At 42.2% G+C, this 25,062-nt stretch overlaps 1 long non-coding RNA gene across 4 annotated transcripts in view; it reads right to left on the reverse strand.

Moving 5' to 3' along the window:
* The window catches only part of LOC104653371 (uncharacterized), a 74,618-nt gene extending 50,333 nt beyond the window's left edge, over window positions 1-24,285 (reverse strand). For 3 of the 4 annotated variants that reach the window (XR_012516106.1, XR_012516104.1, XR_012516105.1), the window contains exon 1: window positions 24,093-24,285. This is a non-coding gene — a long non-coding RNA (uncharacterized LOC104653371). The remainder of the gene's footprint in view (window positions 1-24,092) is intronic. The other variant, XR_012516103.1, reaches the window with a different exon arrangement.
* Between the last annotated feature and the right edge of the window lie 777 nt (window positions 24,286-25,062).

The following is a 25,062-nucleotide window of genomic DNA, read 5'->3' on the forward strand; positions in this document are numbered from 1 at the left end:
TGAAATAAGCCAGTCACAAAAAGAGAAATACACATGATTCCACTTATGTGAAGGACCTAGAGTAATCAGATTCACAGAGACAGAAAGTGGAGTGGTGGCGGCCAGGAGCTGGGAGAGCCAGTAATGGCTTATTTAATGGGGACAGAGTTTCAGTTTGGCAGGATTTGGTGAGTTCCAGAGTTTGGCTGCACAAAAATATGAATGTTCTTACACTGAAGTGTGTACTTTAAAATGGTTATGGTAAATATTTTGTGCTTTACCACATTTAAAATTTTTGATACTGGAAATGTGTATTTATTGAGCACCTCCTTGCTGGGCATGATGATAACATTATGAACACCATAGTTATAAAAACCACTCTGAGGCAGGTAAAATTCTATGTGTAAAAACTAGCACAGACAGACAATAGTAGACACAGACCCCCAGGACTCAGATAGTAGGCTTATTAGACAGAGATTATAGATTTCAGCAGGGAACTAGAAATTACTAAAATTACTAATCACTAAATTTTTAGTTTAGCTAAATTAATTAATAATCAGCTAATTTACTAATTACTGAAAATTACATACTGAAAAAGAACCAGAATGTAGTAGAAAGAGATGGCAGAAAAGGCCACCTAAAGCCCATATTTTAGACAGTGCTCTTAGCAGATGAGCGATGATAGAAGGGCACTTCCTGGCCAGGTGTGGTGGCTCATGCCTGTAGCCCCAGCTACTCAGGAGGCTGAGGCAGGGGAATCACTTGAACCCAGCAGGCAGAGGTTGCAGTGAGCTAATATTGCACCACTGCACTCCAGCCTGGGCAACAGAGCAAGACTCCATCTCAAAAAAATAAATAGCAGGGTGCGGTATGTCACGCCTGTAATCCCCAACACTTTGGGAGGCCAAGGTGGGCGGATCACTTGAGGTCAAGAGTTGGAGACCAGCCTGGCCATACCCCATTCTCTATTAAAAATACAAAAATTAGCTGGGTATGGTGGCAGCCATCTGTAGTCTCAGCTGCTCAGGAGGCTGAGGCAGAATTGCTTGATCCCAGGAGGCAGAGGTTGCAGTGAGCCGCTGTACTCCAGCCTGGGTGACAGAGCCAGACTCCATCTCAGAAAAATTAGAGCTAGTATTTTTTTTTTTTTTTTTTTTTTTTTGAGATGGAGTTTCGCTCTTGTTACCCAGGCTGGAGTGCAATGGCGCGATCTCGGCTCACCGCAACCTCTGCCTCCTGGGTTCAGGCAATTCTCCTGCCTCAGCCTCCTGAGTAACTGGGATTACAGGCACGTGCCACCATGCCCAGCTAATTTTTTGTATTTTTAGTAGAGACGGGGTTTCACCATGTTGACCAGGATGGTCTCAATCTCCTGACCTCGTGATCCACCCGCCTCGGCCTCCCAAAGTGCTGGGATTACAGGCTTGAGCCACCACACCCGGCTAGAGCCAATCTTTTAAACAGTTCTCCTAGCAGATGAGGGATACAAGAGCGCTTCCTTACCCTGGTAGCTCTGAGTGTCCAGTCTATGACCTTGGCCACCACACTTGATGGGGAAACAATAGAGCAGCCTCCACTGCAAGCTGTACTTTAGACTCCACCCCCACAGTGAGAGCTCCCGTTAGCCTGCACTTTAGGTTGGATGCATCCCGAGTTCTCAGTGCATCCTATGCTAAGGTTCCACCCTCCCCTGGGCTGGGAAGTTACATCTTGGTCTTCTGTCTCCAGTGTGCTGGCAGCAGAGCCTGACATGGAGTGAGCGCTCCATAGACACTTGTTTAATTTCCTAGAAACTCAGCAGCCTGGGCCTAACACCACTGCCTGCAAAGGCCTGGCTGGTGTAGGGACTCACTGACCCATCCCTGCTGCTCTTAGAGAAAGAGGAGAGGAAGACGGGTGGGAGTGGACGGAGAGTTGTCCTTTTAATAAGGAGGGCCAGGGGCTATAATAGGAGCCCCAGCATAATTTCTCTCAGGAAACAGCAGGGGCCCCTCTCCTCTGGGGCCCACAGCCTGGCCTTACTTCTCTTCTCTCTTCTTTACAGTTTGAGATTTCATCTAAGCCAGCATAGGCTGCCAAAGACTTCAAACTCCTTCACCTTCTACTCTAATTCCAGCTCCTGGACTAGGGCAAGATTCTTGGCTGGGGCAGAATAACCAGCATGGAATTCTGGGGAACTCAGAACCACATGTGCTTCAAATGCAGGGAAGAAGAGCTGTTTGCCATTGTGCTCAAAATGCTTCTGAGGACATGAAACTCTCCCACTGGTCTGGGTAATTCTCCCCCTTCCTCCACACCTCCACTGTAAACCAAGAGACAGCATGGCCAGCGAGTCCCAGCCCTGCAGAGAGCGCTCTACCCAGCTCCTGTTCATGCCCAAGGTATTTACTGTATTCACTTATTCAACAGCCATGTGGGAAGCCACTGCTTAAGAACGCAGACTGTGTGGAGGTGGATGTGAAGCCAGGTTCTCAGATGCCTGGTCCTGGCTTTCCCTGCCTGATCCAGGGGTCTCCTGAGGCAGGAGGTTCTTTGAGGGGAACTGATAGCCCTTCAGAAGCCCAGGCAGAGAGCTACTGTCTTTGGGGTAGACACACTGGCACTGAAGGCTTTTAAGGGCCTCTTTTGGTAGGGCACCTGTGAACTCAGGCCCCCAGGCTACAGCATTCAAAGTTTTTTTTACTTTCTTTTGGAACATAACCTTTTCCTTTGAGTTTTCAACTGAAAAATGAAGGTAGCAGAATCCAAGAATGTGTCTCTGGATTGCTGGGGCTGATCATCCACTCAGGAGATGGGGAGACATGGGCAGCTATGGAATCTTCTCACCGATAGAGGGTGCCCTTGAGCCCTCTTTGGGCCTTTGGTAGGAGATTGTAGGGTCCAGATTCCAGAGCAAAGGGCCAGGTATCGGGACTGAGGCAAGCTGAAGGCCAGATGCCAGACTTGGCTGTCCCTGGCCTCCCTACCCATGAACCCCTGGTGCACAGCAGGTGCTAGATGAAGTTCAGAAGAAAGAACTCCAGGGTAAATGGGAGTGAGCAGGTTGGTCCTCCACATTCCCATGCTGGAGGGAAGAGAAGGGAGGGTGGCTGGGATCTGAGTGTTTGCCATGGTTACAGCCTAAAGACCCCGAGCCGAGGCACTGCTCCAAGTCCCTTGAAAGATGTTTGATCTTAAGTCTTGCAATAGTCCAATGAGGAATGGATGATCTCCTTAATGAGGGAAGAAACAAAGGCTCAGACAGTTGAGGGGATTCCCCCAAGGTCATATAACCTACAAATGCCCAGGACGGTGCTGATGCAGGCCTGTCTGCCTCCCAACGCTGCCCAAGCTCAATCAGCCCCCACCACTTCTGCTTTTGCAATAATAGACTTATGCCACATATTCTACCAGTTACTTTATGAAAGTCAACAAGCTTTAGTCATATCCCAAGCCATAATAGGTAGCTCCTGTTCTAAACACCATGTAAATCAGGTCATGCAAGATCAGAAATGTACCCACAACTGTTACAGGTGCTGTGCTAGCCACTGTTTGGGGAACTCAGCCTAGGAACATGAGTGAAGAGACAACTCACAAAGAAAAGCAAATCACTTCCAGCCAAACTAAACTTCTTAAGTGAAGGAAAAATAAAATCCCTTGTGAACAAGCAAGTACTCAGAGATTTCATCACCACCAGGCCTGCTTTACAAGAGCTCCTGAAAGAGGCACTAAACATAGAAAGGAACAACCAGTACCAGCCACTCTAAAAACATACCAAATGGTAAAGAGCATCAAGACAATGAAGAATCTGCATCAACTAATGGGCAAAACAGCCAGCTAGCATGAAAATGGCAGTATTAAATTCACACATAACATTAACCCTAAATGTAAATGGACTAAATGCCCCAATCAAAAGACACAGACTGGCAAATTGGATAAAAAGCCAAAATCCATCGGTGTGCTGCATCCAGGAAACCCATCTCACATGGAAGGATACACATAGGCTCAAAATAAAGGGATGGAGGAAGGTTTACCAAGCAAATAGAAAGCAAAAAAAAAAAAAAAAAAAAAGCAGGAGTTGCAATTCTTGTCTCTGATAAAATAAACTTTAAACCAACAAAGATCAAAACAGACAAAGAAGGGCATTACATATTACATAATGGTAAAAGGAGCAATGCAACAAGAAGAGCTAACGATCCTAAATATATATGCACCCAATATAGGAGCACCCAGATACATAAGGCAAGTTCTTAATGACCTACAAAGAGACTTAGACTCCCACACAATAGTAGTGGAAGACTTTAACACCCCATTGTCAGTATTAGACAGATCAACAAGACAGAAAATTAACAAGGATACCCAGGACTTGAACTCAGACCTGGACCAAGCAAACCTAACAGACTGAACTCTCCACCCCAAATCCACAGAATATACATTCTTCTCAGCACCACATCGTACCTACTCTAAAACTGACCACATAATTGGAAGTAAATCACTCCTCAGCAAATGCAAAAGAACAGAAATCTTAACAGTCTCTCAGACCACAGTGCAATTAAGTTAGAACTCAGAATTCAGAAACTAACTCAGAACCACACAGCTTCATGGAAACTGAACAACTGGCTCTTGAATGTTGACTGGATAAACAATTAAATGAAGGCAGAAATAAAGATGTTCTTCAAAACCAACGAGAACAAAGACACAACATACCAGAATCTCTGGGACACATTTAAAGCAGTCTTTAGAGGAAAATATATAGCAATAAATGCCCACATGAGAAGCAAGGAGAGATCTAAAATTGACACCCTATCGTCAAAATTGAAAGAGCTTGAGGATCAAGATCAAAAAAACAAAACCTAGCAGAAGACAAGAAATAGCTAAGATCAGAGCAGAACTGAAGGAGATAGAGACACAAAAAGACGTTCAAAAAAAGCAATAAATCCAGGAGCTGGTTTTTTGAAAAGATCAACAAAATAGACCACTAGCCAGATTAATAAAAAAGAAAAGAGAGAATAACCAAATAGATGCAATAAAAAACGATAAAGGGATATCACCACAGATTCCATAGGAATTCAAACCACCATCAGAGATTATTACAAACAACTCTATGCACATAAACTAGTAAACCTGGAAGAAATGGATAAATTTCTGGACATTTGCATCCTCCCAAGCCTAAACCAGGAAGAAGTTGAAACCCTGAGTAGACCAATAACAAGGGCTGAAGTTGAGGCAGCAATTAAGAGCCTACCACCCCAAAAAAGCCCAGGTCCAGATGGGTTCACAGCCGAATTCTACCACACATACACAGGGGAGCTGGTACCATTCCTTCTGAAACTATTCCAAATAATCCAAAAAGAAAGAATCCTTCCCAAATCATTTTATGAGACCAACATCATCCTGATACCACAACCCAGCAGAGACTCAACAAGAATAGAAAACTTCAGGGCTGGGTGCGGTGGCTCACGCCTGTAATCCCAGCACTTTGGGAGGCTGAGATGGGTGGATCACGAGGTCAAGAGATCGAGACCATCTTGGTGAACATGGTGAAACCCCATCTCTACTAAAAATACAAAAAATTAGCTAGGCATGGTGGCACGTGCCTGTAATCCCAGCTACTCAGGAGGCTGAGGCAGGAGAATTGCCTGAGCCCAGGAGGCGGAGGTTGCGGTGAGCCAAGATGGTGCCATTGCACTCCAGCCTGGGTAACAAGAGCGAAACTCTGTCTAAAAAAAAAAAAAAGAAAAAAAAAGAAAGAAAAGAAAACTTCAAGCCAATATCCATGATGAACATAGATGCAAAAATCTTCAATAAAATACTGGCAAGCCGATTGCAACAGCACATCAAAAAGCTTATCCACCATGATCAAGTAGGATTCATCCCAGGGATGCAAGGCTGGTTCAACATACACAAGTCTATAAACATAATTCACCACACAAACAGAACCAAAGACAAAAACCACGTGATGATCTCAATTGATGCAGAGAAGGCCTCTGACAAAATTCAACAGCCCTTTATGCTAAAAACCCTCAATAAACTAGGTATTGATGAAATATATCTCAAAATAATGAAAGCTATTTATGACAAACCAACAGCCAATATCATACTGAATGGGCAAAAACTGGAAGCATTCCCTTCGAAATCTGGCACTAGACAAGGATGCCCTCTCTCACCACTCCTATTCAATATAGTACTGGAAGTTCTAGCCAGAGAAATCAGGCAAGAAAAAGAAATAAAGGATATTCCAATAGGAAAGGAGGAGTCAAATTGTCTCTATTTGCAGACAACATGATTCTATATCAAGAAAACCCCATGTCTCAGCCCAAAATCTCCTGAAACTGATGAGCAACTTCTGCAAAGTCTCAGGATACAAAATCAATATGCAAAAATCACAAGCATTCCTATACACCAATAACAGACTTAAAGAGAGCCACATCAAGAACGAACTGCCATTTACAATTGCTACCAAGAGAATAAAATACCTAGGAATACAACTAGCAATTAATGTAAAGGACCTCTTCAAGGAGAACTACAAACCACTGCTGAATGAAATAAGAGAGGACACAAACAGATGCAGAAACATTCCTATGGTTAGGAAGAATCAATATTGTGAAAATGGCCCTGCTGCCCAAAGTAATTTACAGATTCAGCGCTATCCCCATCAAGCTACCAATGACCTTCTTCACAGGACTGCGGAAAGAAACGACCTTAAACTTCATATGGAACCAAAAGAGAGCCCGCATAACCAAGTCAATTCTAAGCAAAAAGAACAAAGCTGGAGGCATCACACTACCGGACTTCAAACTGTACTACAAGGCTACAGTAATCAAAACAATATGGTACTGGTACCAAAACACAGATATAGACCAATGGAACAGAACAGAGGCCTCGAAGGCAACACAACATATCTTCAACCATCTGATCTTTGACAAAACTCACAAAAACAAGCAATGGGGAAAGGATTCCCTGTTTAATAAATGGTGTTGGAAAAACTGGCTAGCCATGTGCAGAAAGCAGAAACTGGCCCCCTTCCTGACACCTCAACTAAACTGCAGATGGATTAAAGACTTAAACATAAGACCTAACACCATAAAACCCCTAGAAGAAAATCTAGGCAAAATCAGGACATAGGCGTAGGCAAGGACTTCATGACCAAAACACAAAAAGCATTGGCAACAAAAGCCAAATAGACAAATGGGACCTAATCAAACTCCACAGCTTCTGCACGGCAAAAGAAACAGTCATTAGAGTGAATTGGCAACCCAACAGAATGGAAAAAAAAATTTTGTAGTCTACCCATCTGACAAAGGGCTAATATTCAGAATTTACAAAGAACTAAAACAGATTTACAAGAAAAAAAGCAAACAAGCCCATTCAGAAGTGGGCAAAGAATATGAACAGACACATTACAGAAGAAGACATACATGAGGCCAACAAACATATCAAAAAATGCTCATCGTCACTGGTCACTAGAGAAATGCAAATCAAAACCACACTGAGATACCATCTCACGCCAGTTAGAATGGTGATCATGAAAAAATCTGGAGACAACAGATGCTGGAGAGGATGTGGAGAAATAGGAACACTGTTACACTGTTGGTGGGAGTGTCAATTAGTTCAACCATTGTGGAAGACAGTGTGGCGATTCCTCAAGGACCTAGAAATAGAAATTCCATTTGACCCAGCAATCCCATTACTGGGCATATATCCAAAGGATTATAAATCATTCTACTATAAGGACACATGCACACAAATGTTCATTGCAGCACAGTTTACAATAGCAAAGACCTGGAACCAACCCAAATGCCCCTTGGTGATAGACTGGACAAGGAAAATGTGGCACATATACACCGCAGAATTCTATGCAGCCATAAAAAATGATGAGTTCGTGTCCTTTGTAGGGACACGGATGAACCTGGAAACCGTCATTCTCAGCAAACTGACACAAGAGCAGAAAATCAAACACCGCATGGTCTCACTCATAGGCGGGTGTTGAACAATGAGAACACATGGACACAGGGAGGGGAGCATCACACACTGGGGTCTGTTGGGGGGAAATAGGGGAGGGACAGCGGGGGGTGGGGAGTTGGGGAGAGATAGCATGGGGAGAAATGCCAGATATAGGTCATAGGAAGGAAGGCCACAAATCACACTGCCATGTGTGTATCTATGCAACAATCTTGCATGTTCTTTACATGTACCCAAAAACCTAAAATGCAATTAAAAAAAAAAGAAATTTAAAAAAAAAAAAAAAAAGCAAATCACAGGCACACAGGGGGCCCTGAGCAATTCAGCGTCAGATCCAACTAGAGTGTGCAGCCCCCTGACCTGCTGGTTTCCCAATATGCTTAATGGATCCATGACACAGGGTCCACAAAGGAAATGCAGAAGCCTTCCCTTCCTGCCTCCCACACTCTGTGGGCCAAGTATATACCAAAAACACAGCAGTGGACTGGACACCAGCAGAGATACAAAGAGGGTAATAAAACAGTTCTCCCTTCTCAAGGCAGGTTGGACAACATCAATATTTTGCAGTTAGGGGGTGCAGGTGGAGTATGTGTGCATGCCCGGAATTTAAAGACAAACAGATGGGAGAGAGAATGATTCCAGCAGAAAGACCAATAAATATTCACATCGACAATGTACACTGAACTGCAGCCCAGACAACATAGCAAGGCTCTGTCTCTACAAAAATTTTAAAAATTAGCCGGGCATGGTGGCATGTGCCCGTAGTGTCAGCTACCCAGGAGGCTGAGGTGGGAGGATCACCTGAGCCCAGGAGTTTAAAATTACAATAAACTGTGATCACATCACTGCACTCCAGCCTGGGCATCAGAGCAAGGCCCTATTTCTAAAACAAAACAAGACAAGACATTTACGTAAAAATCAATGTATGAATATCCAAAACAAAATATTAGCAAATAAACCCCACTCTGGCTTAAAAAAAAAACTTACCCAAACCAAATGAGACTTGTACAGTGTGTGAAAAGGATGGCTCAGAATTAGAACTATTTCATTTATATTAATATGTTGAAAGTCATAATCATAGATGTTGAAAAGGCATTTGACAAAATTTACTACAAAATTTATAAAAGAAACATCAAATTAGAAAGAGGGATACTTCCTTAAATTACACACAAAAAAGGAAATTACACCCAGACACACCCATCAAGCCAAAGCCCAGCATCATTTGTAAGGGATGGAAGCAATAGAAGCTTCCATCAACCTTTGGAACAAAACAATGCCCTTTGTTACCACTATTATTTTGGAGTCCCTAGCTGATGAAACTAGGCAAGGAGGAAAGTAAGACACTAAAGAAAAAAGCAGAAGGTGAAATAGTTATATTTACTCTGAAAAATGAGGCACAGATTTTGTTAAGGAGTTAGGTACAAAGGAACATACTAAACAGCCTTCTTTCTTAATTTTTAAACTACAGAGATGGGGCTGCGCACAGCTCATGCCTGTAATCCCAGCACTTTGGGAGACCAAGGCAGGCAGATTGCTTGAGGCCAGAAGTTCCATACCAGCCTGGCCAACATGGCAAAACACTGACTCTACTAATAATACAAAAATTAGCTGGGTGTGGTGACACACACCTGTCATACCAGGTACTCGGGAGGCTGAGGACTCACTCAGCTGTCCCCAGGACTCCCCAGACCCTCATTCTTATCAAGGACCTAGGAGCCCCACCCCCCAGCCCTCTGTCATCAGCCATAAATGATGATTTGCTGCTGTTATCATCACTGCATTTAGTGACCAAGGACCTTCCAAGGTGCCAGCTCTGGAATGAAAGATGTCCTTGGGAGGTGATGACACTTGGGACACAGGTGCTCAGCAGGTTGCTTCCTCCTATCCTCACAGTCCTTTACACAACCATTGACACTCCCATTGTGTGGAAGGAAAGTGGCCCAGGGTCGCACAGCTGGTCTCAAATCTAAGGTGCCTGGCTCTGCCTCCATGAGGGACCTGCCTGCTAGGGAGGTCAACCCTGGCTTTGGGGAGCCTTTCCTGGACTGCATGAATCACCTCCCCTGTTTGAGCCCCCAAATTCTGCTCACATCTCCTTCCTTGCCCTGTCTCTCCTTGGGCTATAATCAAAGTGACCCCAGCAACCGTTCATAGACATCATGGTACTCTCTGCCATTCACTTTTGGGCTAATCTGACTTCAACACCCACTTACTTGGTCTCTCCTTTTACAACCAAGACAACCCAAATCTGGGGTTCTTTATGCAGGTGACAGCATACAAATAGAATTGAATGTCATAGTTGTGTTATCCATGTTTCGTTTTTGTTTTCCTTGTGTGTCAGGGTTGTTTTTCTATTTATGGTAAAGGCATTGGCTTTCCATCTGTAGCATGAATAGAATATTTGCATTTTACGATAACTTTATGTCATAGTAAATTGTAAGATTTAAAGCTGTGGTTTTCAGCTGCAAGAAGCCTGAGTACGTTTGAGCACTCTGTGTGATTAGGAAGAAGCAGGCCTTTGGGAAGTTTAGCTGAGGGTGTGTCCAGGAAAGATAATGGACACTGGGAGTCTGACCTGCTCACCAGACCCCTGTGTCCTGCTCACCAAAGTGGCACTCCCTAGCCATCACTCATGATGCTGCCAAACCCTCTGGGTATTGTGGACAAATCCCCCAGGAGAGAGGCTGATGAACTTTGTCTCTTGAAATGTACAGATTCCTTGGACATCCCTGGGAGCTCAACCATGAGAGTCAACTTGGTTTTCTCCCTCTCATTCGGGTTCAGAATTAAAAGTCCACCTTCACAGGCAGTAAGATAATATAGATAAGTGACAGCATCACCCTGTTTCAAATGTTAACATGTCTAGGTGTGTTAGGGGTGATTTGAGACCACACAACCTTGTGCCACATTGGAATTCCTGGGCCAGAGGGAGACATTTGATTGCCATGTTATGATCTTGTCACTGAGTGTAAAGGCAGTCTTGTTTCACTTTGGATTTTCTTCTGTTGACATCTTTTAAGGGTCCTTTGAATTTTGAAGTATGTAACAATTTTTGGTTAGCTTTTAATCATTGACTTCTAGCACAATTCTGTGATCAGAAACCTGCCGTGTGACTGGATTTGTCTGAACTATATTGAGATTTGCTTGATGAACAAGCTGGGTTAATTTTTGTAAATGTACCATGCATGCTTAAAATCAGTGTAGCTCCAACATTGTTCCCGAGATACAGGATGATGGAGTGATGGCTTCATGGATGTGATGGAGACGGTTTACTATTGGGACTTTCCGCATCCTTCTGATGTTTTGTTGCTTAGAATACGAATGGCTGACAGGGGGCTGTGGAGCTCCCACTCTGCTTGTGTGTGAGGTTCTTCCTGACGTCCTGCCATCATTTGTTTCTTATGTTTTGCAGCCAAGACTGACCATGAGAAACCCTGGGAGCTCAGGAAGGTAGGAGCTGCCCAGAAGCAGGGACAGAGAGCTGGTGGGGAAGACCAGAAATGAGGTCTGTGAAGGTTCCAGAGAGCTTTGGGAGGCATGTGGGGGACTGAGATGAGGTAGGGGCATGGGAGGACGTGGGTGCTCCGTGGAATGTCCACTGTGAGGTACCACACTCTGGGGATGGGGATTGGTGGAGAGGGAGTATAAAGCCCCAGAGTTGCTTAGGCAGTGCCCAGACAGAAGGTGTGGTGGAAACCAGAGCCCTGGTCTGCATCTAATTGCTCCTGAACCTCCCACTTTCTTGCCCCGTGTGTCCTGTGGCTTCCCTGATAGACTTTCTTCCTGACTTGTAGCTGAACCTGCCACTCATCCTTGAAGACTTAATTTGAACCGGATCCTTTCCCAGACCCCTCCTCCAGGTGCCCAACATCCCCCCTTTCCCTGCCCTCTCATTACCCCTCTCCAACTCAGATCCCACCCTATCCCCATCCCCTTCCCTCCCCCAGCCCTAAGCCACCCCCACCTCTGTCCTGGCCACCTCAGGGCACCCTGAGAGCACCAGGACATGTGGGTGCTGTGGCTGCTCTTTTAGCTCCTCCTGGGGTTTCCCAGCCATCAATCCACCCATATGAGTAGATCTGGACCCATGGGGTTTCTTCTTTGTTATTGGGCTGTGTCATGTGGTAAATTACACAGTGCAGGCCTGTAATTTCAGTGCTTTTGGGGGTTAAGGTGGGCAGATCACCTGAGTCCAGGAGTTTAAGACTAGCCTGGACATCAGAGACAAACCCCATCTCTACAAAGGTTCCAAAAAAGATTAGTTGGACACCCACTGCACTCTTGTCTCAAACAGAATAAACCAAAACAAAGTGAAATGTCATTTGAGTTTTGTGTCATCTGGTTTGATGACTTTTTAGGAACTTCTGAGTCATCCATGTCTTCTGCTCTTGGGGGCTGAATCTAGGGAGTCTGTGTCCAGTCAGTGTGATGGAAGCTGAGAAGCCCATCAGATGGAGAGGAAAGGGTGACACCTGCTGGGAGGTTTGCAATATTGGAGTCACTAGGAGTGACATGACCAGGAAGTTAATGAGGACAGTATTGTCCTTTGTTTTCTAAAATGTGTATGGTGCAGATCATTGATTGACCCCAAGGAGAAAGGGTCTTAAAGTCCTTATGTTATCCAAATATAAAAAAAATGACAGACCAGGTGTGGTGGCTCACACCTGTAATTGGGAGACTGAGGCCGGCAGATCAGTTGAGGTCAGGAGTTCCAGACCAGCCTGACCAACATGATGAAACCCTGTCTCTACTAAAAATACACAAAATAGCCAGGAATGGTGGCAGGCGCCTGTAATACCAGCTACTCAGGAGGCTGAGGCAAGAGAATGGCTTGAACCTAGTTGGCAGAGGTTGCAGTGAGCCAAGACTGCACCACTGCACTCTAGCCTGGGCAACTGAGCAGGACACTCTCAAAAAAAAAAAAAAAAATTTTTTTTTTGAGACAGTCTCCCTCTTGTCTCCAAGGCTGAAGGCAATGGCAGGATCTGGGCTCACTGCAACCTCTGCCTTCCTTGTTCAAGCGATTCTTCTGCCTCAGACTCCTGATTAGCTAAGATTCCAGGTGCCTGCCACCACACCTGACTAATTTTTGCATTTTTGGTACAGATGAGGTTTCACCATGTTGCCCAGGCTGGTCTAGAACTCCTGACCTCAGGTGATCCACTGGCCTCAGCCTCACAAAGTGCTGGGATTACAGGCATGAGCCACCATACTGGCCTTTTTGTGATTTTTTTTTTTAAAGATCATCAGCTATTGTTAGTGTTAATGTATTTTATGTGTGGCAAAGTTTCCTTCTTTTAATATTGCCAGGGGAAGCCAAAAAAGTGGATATGCCTGCTTTACGTAAAAAAAAAAAAAAAAAAAAAAAAAAAAGACACTCTACATTGGAATGCCTAAAAACACTACCAGCCAGGCAAAAAACATCAGACTGGTAACTTCCAATCTTTTTTGAAGCAGTGGAATACCCTGATGATATCTGAAGGGTGTGGTTACCTCTTGGAGGTCGTCGACGGTTTCTAAAGATTATCATTTTTTACTGAAATATTGTAAATGTCACTGATCTTTTCATTATTTCAACTATTTTTTGTTTGTTTGTTTTTGAGATGGAGTTTAGCTCTTGTTAGCCAGGCTGGAGTGCAATGGTGCGAACTCGGCTCACCGCAACCTCCGCCTCCTGGGTTCAGGCAATTCTCCTGCCTCTGCCTCCTGAGTAGCTGGGATTACAGGCACGTGCCACCATGCCCAGCTAATTTTTTGTATTTTTAATAGAGACGGGGTTTCACTATGTTGACCAGGATGGTCACGATCTCTCGACCTTGTGATCCACCCACCTCGGCCTCCCAAAGTGATGGGATTACAGGCTTGAGCCACCATGCCCGGTATATTTCAACTATTAGTATTCCAGGCCATCACTTTTCCATCTGATTATTTGTATCCTGGGCATGACTTTCTCGGCATTCTGTGGATCCTTATCACTATTGTGTTTCTGGGAGTTTCTACAGTTGGACTTTTCCTCCAAAAAATTAGCTTGTGTGAGAGTATACTAACTTCCTGTAGAGGTGTACTTGTAATCACATATAAGAAGAAATTATTTAAAACAATTCATGGTTCTGGACTTTATTATGAACATTGGGTTTTACCAAAACATCAGGGAAATGATTTATTAGCATAAGAATTATTAAAATATCTGCCATTTTCATTAGGAAAATTAAATAGGTTGGTGTTTGTTTAACAGACTGTCAACAGAGCTTTGGGTCAAAAATAGGTTTGTTTTTAACCTTCTTGCTCTTTATCAGAAATGGAGTATGAAGTTTTGGCACTTAAATGAAAAATTCTGTCTAAATTTTTCTGCTTTCTAATTCTATTGTATGGCTGGAAGGAAAGCGTTCACTTTCCTCTCTAAAGGTTGACTGCACAAATGAACCAACAACAGATGCTTAACAGGAGAAGAAAAACATAGAACAGGCATAAACATGGAGCCAGCCAAAAAATCAGACTGCAAGAAGGGTCAGATGATTGATGCTTAAAGAGTGCTGTCTTCAGGAGAGAGGGAGATAGATGGAGATAGAGGCAATGTAGAGGGGGAGTATAAGTGATTTTTAGGGGAAATTAAAGAGCCCAAGGAACAGTCCTTCTGTTTCCCATTTGTCAAGGCAAAGACTTAATGCAAATCTTTCTCCCATGGACTCTATAGACTTGAAAACAGTGGCTAGAGATTGGAGACAATTCTGATTCTGATATTCCAGGGATCCCTGACCAGAATAATATGAAATTACCATAATTTCTCAATTTCTAGTACCACACACATAAATTGCATCTTTCTCTCTCTCTCTCTCTCTCACACACACACACACACACACACACACACACACACACACAGAGGCAGGCTTACCTCTCAGAAAATTGCAGAGATTCAACAAGAACAAATAGTAATTAATGTGTTCCTTAATGGCTAGTGAATAATAATATTAACTAAAACAAAAACAAGTATTATTTTTACACCCACTGCCCCCCCACCAAATATTTAAATCATGAAGTCTAAACTGACAGAACAGCAAATTCATACAGTCCTTTGGGAGGGAAATCTGGTGAAACATATTAGAAACCAATCCTGTTATTTGTTGCTTTTTTAAAAAAATGACAAAAAATAATTACAAAATGCTGTTTCATAAATCATAGTATATTCTTCAAATGAATACTATGTAAACACTTTAAAAATGAGATGCTTGTGTGAGAACTAGCTTTGAAGGAGACACAAAGTATTTACAAATTATTCTATTGAATGTTAGCTAGTATTTGTGGAACACCTATGTACTAGGGCTGTGCTGACTGATTGTACACCTGCTGTTTAATTTTATAATAACCTTACAAGGGAGGTGGCATACTAACGTCATTTAACAAATAAAATGAAAGCAGAGGCTTAAGTTTATTATCTAGTATCACAGAAGGACACAGCAGAATCATGATTTAAAACCATGAAACCTTGATTTCAGAATCTATGCTTCCACTCACTGTGCCAGTGTGTCAGAAAGTATACATACTTTTGAATAAATCATTATTTAATATGCATCAATGTTATACATTTCTTAATATACAGCAATATAAATAAAACATCAATGTTATGTATTTATGTAATATACATCAATGTATGAGTTCACAGCTCTTATCACTAAGGATTTTTGGATTTCTTTAGTAAATTTTAAGAAAACTTATGAATTAACAGTACAGATGATACAATATATGGCAAAAGTAACAAGGAGCCATGTCAATGACTGAAAGTTTGGAGAACACAACTCTCACCTTCTCAAAAGACACATTCTTTTTTATATGCTCCAATATTGTATGAAATTTTCACAACAATTACATATTACCTCAAAGACGTTTTTTTTTTTTTTAAAAAAATACCCCCGAAACATTTTTCAAATAAAACAAGAGTAAAGGCACTATCTTAATGTGTACTCTCAGAAACTAGAAACATCCTTATCTAACATAAGAGTTAAGTACAGTTATCAACTTGATTAAATAGTCCTTAATCATTAAATTTATGACAATAAGAAAAAGAGATCATACTACACTGCCAATTGTTACAATAGCCTAAGTATACATATGCCATATATCATAATAAAGTCTCTTCAGACCCAAAATTAAAGGTGAAAGGAGAAATAAAAACAGGAAGAGATGATATGAGGCTTTCCCCTCAACTAATTTACTCTAATACTACCTTTGTAATACATGTGTTTAGAACAAAACAGTGCTACAATGAGCATCTAGGTTAAAACCGTTATCAGAGAGGCAACTACAGAACAAATACAGATACAGTACGCTCTTTGTTGGGAAGAGCTGCTAGTGAGAACTGACTCCTTCCCATATTCATCTATAAATTTAGCACAATTCTAATCATAATCTCAATGGGATTTCTCTTAAAACTCATTAAAATAATTCTAAAATTTACCAGAAACTGTAAATTCATGAGAATAGCTAAGAAAAATTTGAAGATAAGCATATTTGCCCTATCAGGTATCAAACTTCTATAAAGAGCCACAGAGGAGGGCAGATAATGGAATAAACACAGACAGACCTGTCACTGGAACAGAACTGAGAATCCAGAAAGAGGCCTTAGAGATGCAGGAAGACACAAAAGGAAATTCCATACCAACTAAATGAGCTCAGTGTGAAAGAAAAATTTTCACATTAAATATATGAAAAAAATTTTAAGATAATCTTGGGATGGTAGAGATTTTGCTAAATAATAATAATAATAAAGCTATAAAGAAGTGAAAGATTTTCAAGTTGAATAATAAAGAATTTTTTAAATGAAAGATATGACCACATAAGTTAAAACTTCTACATAAGGACACCATAAACAAAATTAAAAGACAAGTAACAAATGAGGAGAAAATACATGTAACACATATAACAAAAGATTGTGATATCTAAAGAATTCCTATAAAGCAGTAAGAAGAAAAGATAAACAACCCAGAAGGGGGAAAAATGGGCAAAGGTATGAACAGGCAATATCCAGAAGACTAACATAACACGTAGTAAACTACAATATAGGGGATTAAAGAAGTAATGCTTTTTAAAACTAACAAATTACACATATTTACATGATATCAGAATGGGAAATGCCCTTCCAAACTTGAATCTACAGACCAAAATTACCAAGAAAAATCTTTAAAATTTTCATAGACTTAAAAAGACCTTTGTACTAGCATTTGTCTAAATCAATGTGAAAAATTCTAAGATTTATCTAAACAGGAGAAGAAACACATTAATAAAAATGTGAAAACCTCATTATCAAACAAGGTGATTATAAATTTAAAAATACTTTTTTAAAAATGTGACAACCATTAAACCTCACTGATGCTTGGGGAAAATGCAAATCAAAACAATGTCATGATAGTTTTCATGTCATATTGGCAAATATCTAAAAAGTGAGAATGCCCAATATTGGCAAGGGTACAAGACACCCAATATTCTCTTACATTACTGGTGGAATTTTTCACAACATGGGAAAATAGTTATGATTTTTGTTGTTGTTGTTTTTTTTTTTTTTCTTCTTGAGACAGAGTCTCACTCTGTCACCCAGGCTGGAGTACAATGGCACAGTCTTGGCTCACTGCAATCTCGGCCTCCCTGGTTCAATCTAGAGTCTCAGATCTTAACCACTAGCACAATGTACAGAAATTCATTAAAATCTTTAAACACAGTGGAGTTGAGTATACTGTCTACTTTAATTCCCTATTTTGTCATAGATTTTCTACTACTTTACTTCTCAAATACAATGATTTTTAAAAGGATCAGTATCACAAGACAGCAACAGTGTCCCTGAAATGCCCCTAGAGATGCTAACTACAAAATAAAACTTATAAATCATAATCCAATAGCTTTAAATATTTTAGTACAAGAACATTTTTCTAAATGAATTTCATATGGATCTATAACCTAAGAAACAGATTAAAGCAGTATTTTATTCTATCAGTGTATTTTAAAGCTCAAATGGGGCTGAGTACAGTGGCTCATGCCTGTAATCACAGCAATTTGGGAGGCTGAGGTGGGCAGATCATTTGAGGTCAGGAGTTGGAGACTAGCCTGAACAACATAATGAAACCATGTCTCTACTAAAAATAGACACACACACACACACACACACACTCACACACACACACACACAATTAGCCAGGCATGGTGGCACATGCCTGTTGTCCCACCAACTCAGGAGGCTGAGGCAGGAGAATCACTTAAAGCTGGAAGGAGGTTGTAGTGAGCTGTGACTGTGCCACTGCATTCCAGCCTGGGCCACAGAGTGAGACTCCATCTCAAAAAAACAAAAACAACAACAACAACAACAAAAACTCTAATGTAGAACTTGTATAATGAGAAAAATAAAACTCTTCTGATGAACACAAACTTTAAATGATGGATGATTAGGCAGTCTTAGGTCAAATTTGTTTTGTTTTGATTGCATGGCATCAAGAAAAACCTGATTCACAAAGATGAGTAGATGACAAAGCATGTTTTACAATTGATAAAGAATGTTTTCTGTGTGTTTTTAAAATAGTACATTAATGCTATCTAAGGATTTAATTACATCTGTTGAGAAGTTTTTAAAATAGAACATTTCTAAATTAATTCTGTAATAATGTTAAGGAATGTGAATACTTGGTAGTTGTAAACTTTTTGGTAAAAAATAAAACTTTACAGTATGTACTAATGATGATGTATGCATAAGGCAGTCATGTTATTGCACAATGCAATTAGTTCAGATAGTACTGAATGTGCTTATATAATGTTACAGGAGCAAACAAGCACCACCCTAAAATTTCAAAATATCAACATAAAACTAGTCTTACTAATCAATAACATTTCTATCCTTTCTGAGGAGAAAAAGAAAAAAAACAATTTTAATTAAAAAATAAAATGGGAGAGAGATCCAAGATGCTTGATTACTAGCAGCTCATGATTGTAGCTCCCAGTTAAAGCGCAGAGAACGAGAAGACGCCACACTTTCAAATTTTTGTTGCTCACGGACTAGGAGATTCCCAGTGGAGGAGCCCCACGGAACGCCAGCGTGACTCTTGTGGCCAGCACGGTGGTTCTTGGTACAGAGTAAACGGGACTGGGTCCCCTTTTGGTCAATGTTTGGAGCTCCAGGAAGGCAGAGTCGCCTATTCAGCTGATTGAAAAAGGGACTCAAGAAGGAAGCCAGACCAGAGATTCCCAGGCAGAAAAGCACCACAAATCTTAACGCCACTGTTTTGGCTGGCGCAGTGGGCTGCTCATATTCCAGCGCTGAGAATCAACAAGTTGGACGTTCACTCAGAGACCTAATTTTAAAGTCGGTAATTACAAAGATGACAGGTGGATAAATTTACAATGATGGAAGAAACCAGTGTAAAAAGGCTTAGAATACCCAAAATCAGAATGCCTCTCCCTCTGCAGGGGATCACAGTTCCTCATCAACAAGGGAACAAGGCCTGATGGAGAACGAGTGCGTTCCATTAACAGATTTAAGCTTCAGAAGGTGGATAATAAGAAACTTCTGTGAGTTAAAAGAACACGTTCTAGCCCAATGTAAAGAAACTAAGAACCTTGAAAAAAGGTTTGACGAAATCCTAACGAGAACACAGTCTAGAGAGGAATATAAGTGAATTAATGGAGCTGAAGAATACAATACGAGAACTCTGTGAAGTATGCACAGGTTTTAACAGCTGAATTGATCAAGCAGAATAAAGGATATCAGAGGTCGAAGACCAACTTAATGAAATGAAACGAGAAGACAAGATTAGAGAAGAAAGAGTAAAAAGGAACGAGCAAAATCTCCAAGAAATATGGGACTATGTGAAAAGACCTACTTTATGTTTGATAGGTGTACCTGAATGTCATGAAGAGAATGAATCCAAGCTGGAATATATTCTTCAGGATATTATTCAGGAAAACTTTCCTAACCTAGTAAGGCAGGAAAATACTCAACTTCAGGTAATACAGAGAACACCACAAAGATATTCCTCAAGTAGGGCAACCCCAATACACATAATCGTCAGATTCACCAGGGTTGAAATAAAGGAGAAAATTCTAAGGACAGCTAGAGAGAAAGGTCAGGTTACCCATAAAGGGAAGCCTATCACACTCACAGCAGATGTCTCAGCTGAAACCCTACAAACTAGAAGAGATTGGGGGTCAATATTCAATATCCTCAAAAAAAAGAATTTTCAACCCAGAATCTCATATCCAGCCAAATTAAGCTTCATAAATGAAGGAAAAATGAAAATTTTCACGAACAAGCAAGCACTCAGATTTCATCACCACCAGGCCTGCTTTACAAGAGCTTCTGAAAGAAGCACTATACACAGAAAGGAACAACCAGTATCAGTCATCTCAAAAACTTACTAAAAGGTAAAAAGTATCTCCATAATGAAGAATCTATATCAACTAATTGGCCAAATAGCCAGCTAGCATTAAACGACAATATTAAACTCACAAATATCAATATTAATCCCAAATTTAAATGGATTAAATGCCCTAATCAAAGACACAGACAAGCAAATTGAATAAAAAGTCAAAATCCATTGGTTCACTGTATCCAGATCCTATCTCATAAGCAAGGACACACAAAGACTCAAGACAAAGGGTTGGTGGAAGACTTACCAATCAAAGGCAGAGGAAAAAAAAAAAAAGAAAAGAAAAGAAAACAGGAGTTGTAACTTTTGTCTCTGACAAAATAGACTTTAACAGTAACAAAGACTAAAAGAAACAAAGGACATTACATAATGGTAAAAGGATTAATGCAACAACAGGAGTCAATGATCATAAATATATATGCACCCAATATAGGAGCACCCAGATACATAAGACAAGTTCTTAATGACTTATAAAGAGACTTGGACTCCCACACAATAGCAGGAGACTTTGACACCACATTGTTAATATTCGATGGATCAAGGAGACAGAAAATTAACAGGGACATCTATGATTTGAACTCAGACCTGGAACAAGTAAACTCAGTGAATATTTATAGAATTCTTCACCCCAGGTCCACAGAAGATACATTTTTCTCAGTATCATATTACACCTATTTTGAAAGTGACCACATAATTGGAAGAAAATCACTCTTCAGCATTTGCATAGCATTTCACAGACTTAAATGAAATACTGGTTGGCTGATTGTTATTTTCTTCCTTTATTCCTTCCTGTCTCCACTGTTAAGCACAAGTATCGGCATAAAAGAGGTTTTTAATACCTATTTTTAGATTGTATTCCAGCCTGGGCAATAAAGCAAGACTCCTGTTCTCTCTCCCCCTTTCTCTTTCTTTCTTTCAAAATAAATAAATAAATAAATAAAACGGATTTTTTTTTTCCTCCCCTGAGACAGAGTCTTGCTGTCGCCCAGGCTGGAGTGCAGTGGCATGATCTCGGCTCACTGCAACCTCCACCTCTCAAGTTCAAGCAATTCTGCTGCCTCAGCCTCCCTAGTAGTAGCTGGGACTACAGGTACGTGCCACCACACCCACCTAATTGTATTTTTAATAGAGAAGGGATTTAACCATGTTGGCTAGGATAGTCTCAGTATCTTGACCTCATGATCCACCCACCTTGGCCTCCCAAACTTCTGGGATTACAGGCATAAGCCACCACACCCAGCCTAAAACATAAAATGGCATTTAAAAAGTTTCAAGTCTATACACAAAGTGAGAAACTCTATTCCAAGGATTGTTATCCTGGGTATGAGAATTATAGACAATTTACATTTCCTTCCTTTTGCTTATTTTCCCTGAAATACTCTAAATGCAGTGCTTTGTTTGTTTTGGCTTTGCTTTTTTGCTTTTTATTTTATTTTGAGACAGTTTTGCTCTGTTGCCCAGGCTGGAGTGCAGTGGTGCGATCTCAGCTCACTGCAACCTCTGCATCCCAGGTTCAAAGCAATCTTCATGCCTCAGCCTCCCAGGTGACTGAGACTACAGGTACACACTCCACCATGCCTGGCTAATTTTTGAATTTTTGGTAGACAGGGTTTCATCATGTTGGCCAGGCTGGTCTCGAACACCTGACCTCAGGTGATCCACCTGCCTCAGTCTCCCAAAGTGCTGGAATTACACATGTGAGCCACCATGCCTGGCCAACGTTTTATGTTAAAAGTACTATAATTACAAATGACAGGAATTTGCAAAAAAGTACACAGGGAGGTCCCAAGTATGCTTGCCCAAAGTCCTCCAATGTTATAACTTATGTGACTCTAGTACATCAGGAAACTGACCTTGGTACAATCCCAAACTTATTCAGGTTTCAACAGTTTTTTGATGCAAAATGGGACTTGAGAATGCTAGGATTTGTATGCAGTATGTGTGTGTGTGGTTGTATGAAATTTTATCACATTTGCAGCTCTGTATAATCACACCTGAGATAAAGAACTGTTCCATCCCTACACAGCTCCCTCATGCTACCACTTTACAACCACACCACCCCTCACCTCCCATTCTGAACTCCTAGCAACCACTAAATCTGTTCTCCATCTCTGCAGTCTTGTTATTTCAATAATGTTACATAAATGCAATCATACAGTATGTAACCTTTAACTCTATTTTTTTTTTTTTTTTTTTTTTGCTTTTAGCTCTGTAACCCAGGCTAGTGTGCAGTGATGCAATCCTGGTTCACTGCAATCTCTACGTCCTGGGTTCAAGTGATTCTCCCACCTCAGCCTCTCTAGTAGCTGGGATTACAGGTGTGCACCACTACACCTGGCTTATTTTTGTATTTTTTGTAGAGACACAGTTTCATCATGTTGGTCAGGCTGGTCTTGAACTCCTGACTTCAGGTGATCCACCCACCTTGGCCTCACAAAGTGCTGGGATTACAGACGTGAGCCACCATGGCCAGTATAACTCTCTTGAGATAACCTGGTGGTACAAATCAGTTGTCCTCATTTATTAAAATTTAGCATAATATGCACTTGAGTGTATATAAACATTTATAACATTTTAAAGTCACATCTAGGTATTTTCCCTAATAAACTAATACCTACATATTAAATGCATTTTCAAAATGTTTCACTTGGCCGTGTGATTATTATTTCCCCTGTAAAAAAGCTACAGGATTTTAGTTTAAGAGCAAATGAGATAGAATATCTGGTCCATGAGAAAGCTAAGTGGAAAGATCAGCACCCTGAAATTTGTAACCAATAACAAGACAAACTCCAATGCTACCTTGTTCATGTAATCAACAATATGTGAGTCGAAATAAACAAAGTAACTTGCCTAGGAAAATGTAATGCGTTAAAATAAAATGTAACAGACAAACCAATTACAACATTAAAAAAAAAAAAAACTAAAATGATCAGTAACACAAACAAATCGCTCAAGTTTAGCAAAGCGTGTGTTTTATCTGTTGGAGGTATCCTATTAAACTAATAAGCAACGTTTAAGTCATGCCAATGCCTACACCACCACCATCCACATAACATAATTGTCCTTTACTCCGATGAAGCTTAAATTCAGACCCAAACTCACACCATTTCCCCCTCCTGGCACACTGAAATATACGCGGGGAAATCAAAGAAATCAGGTATGTTAAGTGCCGGTATCTTCTTCCAGAGTAGGGTCAAATTCATGTTTGCCCGCAAATGTCACGGTCTCAGAAAGTCTGCAAATTCTTATTAGCGCTGGAGTACAAAGACGCCTGACCACAGAAACACTCGTCCTAGCAACGGGAAGACCCTGAGTCGGCGCCGGCCCCAAAGCCTCGGCTGCAGCGATGGGGGGCAAGAGAGGTCGCTGGCCTCGCGGGTGCGGCGGACAGGGTCCCATACCGCCGGCCCGCCTCCCGAGAACCAGGAAACCCGTCGGGCCGGCTGGGATCCACCCTCCTCAGACCCTCGCGCTCCAGCCCAGCGCGGCCCCCGTCCGTCCGACCGCACCCGACCGCCCCGGCCTCCCGACTGCATTCTGTCACCTCATCCCTCCCTGGCGACCTTGAGGCCCCCACCACCTCCGCCGCGCAGCCTGGGCTTGGGCTGCCCCTGGGGCAGGAGCGCCCAGTCGCCGCCTCCCGCCTCGCCCGATCCCCTGGCGGCCCGGTTCCCACCGACCCCAGGCCCGAGCTCCCGCTTTGCGCTCCCCACTCCCAGCCTCCACCCTTGCCCCGCGCGGCCGCTCCCAGCCCACTCCCCAGCCAGCTACCTGGAGGCAAGGGCTGCAGAGCACTTCACCCAGGGTCCCAGGTTGAAGAGGGCCCGGTCTCGGGGTGCCCCTCATTCTCCCGCTCTACCGCCGCAGCCCCCTAGGGGCTCGGTCGCTTGCTCCAGACCCGGCAGCCACACGCCCACCGCCTAACTGCCCCGAAAGGAGTGAGGAAGGAGGAGCCGGGGAAGGCGCGCGCAAGCGCCGAAGGAGGAGACTGGGGCGCGCAACCGCAAGGGAGGCTGGATTGGCCAGCGGAGACTGCGGCGGGACATCCCAGCGCGCGTGGGGGGCGGGGCCTGGAAATAGTGTAAAGAGAAAACCAGAAATTTTTTCTTTCAAAAACTCAGGTAGAACAACTAGTCCAAAATATGTTTTAAAAGGTTTGAAAGGAAAACTATAAAGTAAAAGAGGAGGGAATGGTGGGAAGTAGAAAAGTTCCTGTGGTCCCAGCTCCACGGGAGTTTAGGTGGGAGGACTGCTTGAGCCCAGGAGTTTAAGAGTGCAGTGAGTTATGACTGTGCCACTGCGCACCAGCCTGGGTGACAGAAGGAGACCCTATTTGTAACAAAAACAGTTGGGGGCCAGATACAGCGGCTCATATCTCTAATCCCAGCCCTTTGGGAGGCCAAGGCAGGTGGATGACTTGCGGTCAGGAGGTTGAGACCAGCCTGACCAACAGGGTGAAACCTTGTCTCTACTAATTAGCTGGGCGTGGTAGCGCGTGCCTGTAATCCCAGCTGCAGGTCTGCACCACCATGCTTGACTAATTTTCTTAAATTTCGTACAGATGGTGTCTTACTATATTGCCCAGGCTGATCTCAAACTCCTGGCCTCAGGTAGTGTTGGAAATAGATGCTCGGTACCTTAAAGAAAAATTAGCACTGAGACAAAGGCTCTTTCAGCAACAGAATTTTTTACTTTCTGGACTGCAGGAAGGGTACTCCTGGTAGCCATTGTGCTATGAGAG

This window comes from Saimiri boliviensis, chromosome 2, assembly GCF_048565385.1.
Source record: "Saimiri boliviensis isolate mSaiBol1 chromosome 2, mSaiBol1.pri, whole genome shotgun sequence".
NCBI lineage: Eukaryota > Metazoa > Chordata > Mammalia > Primates > Cebidae > Saimiri > Saimiri boliviensis.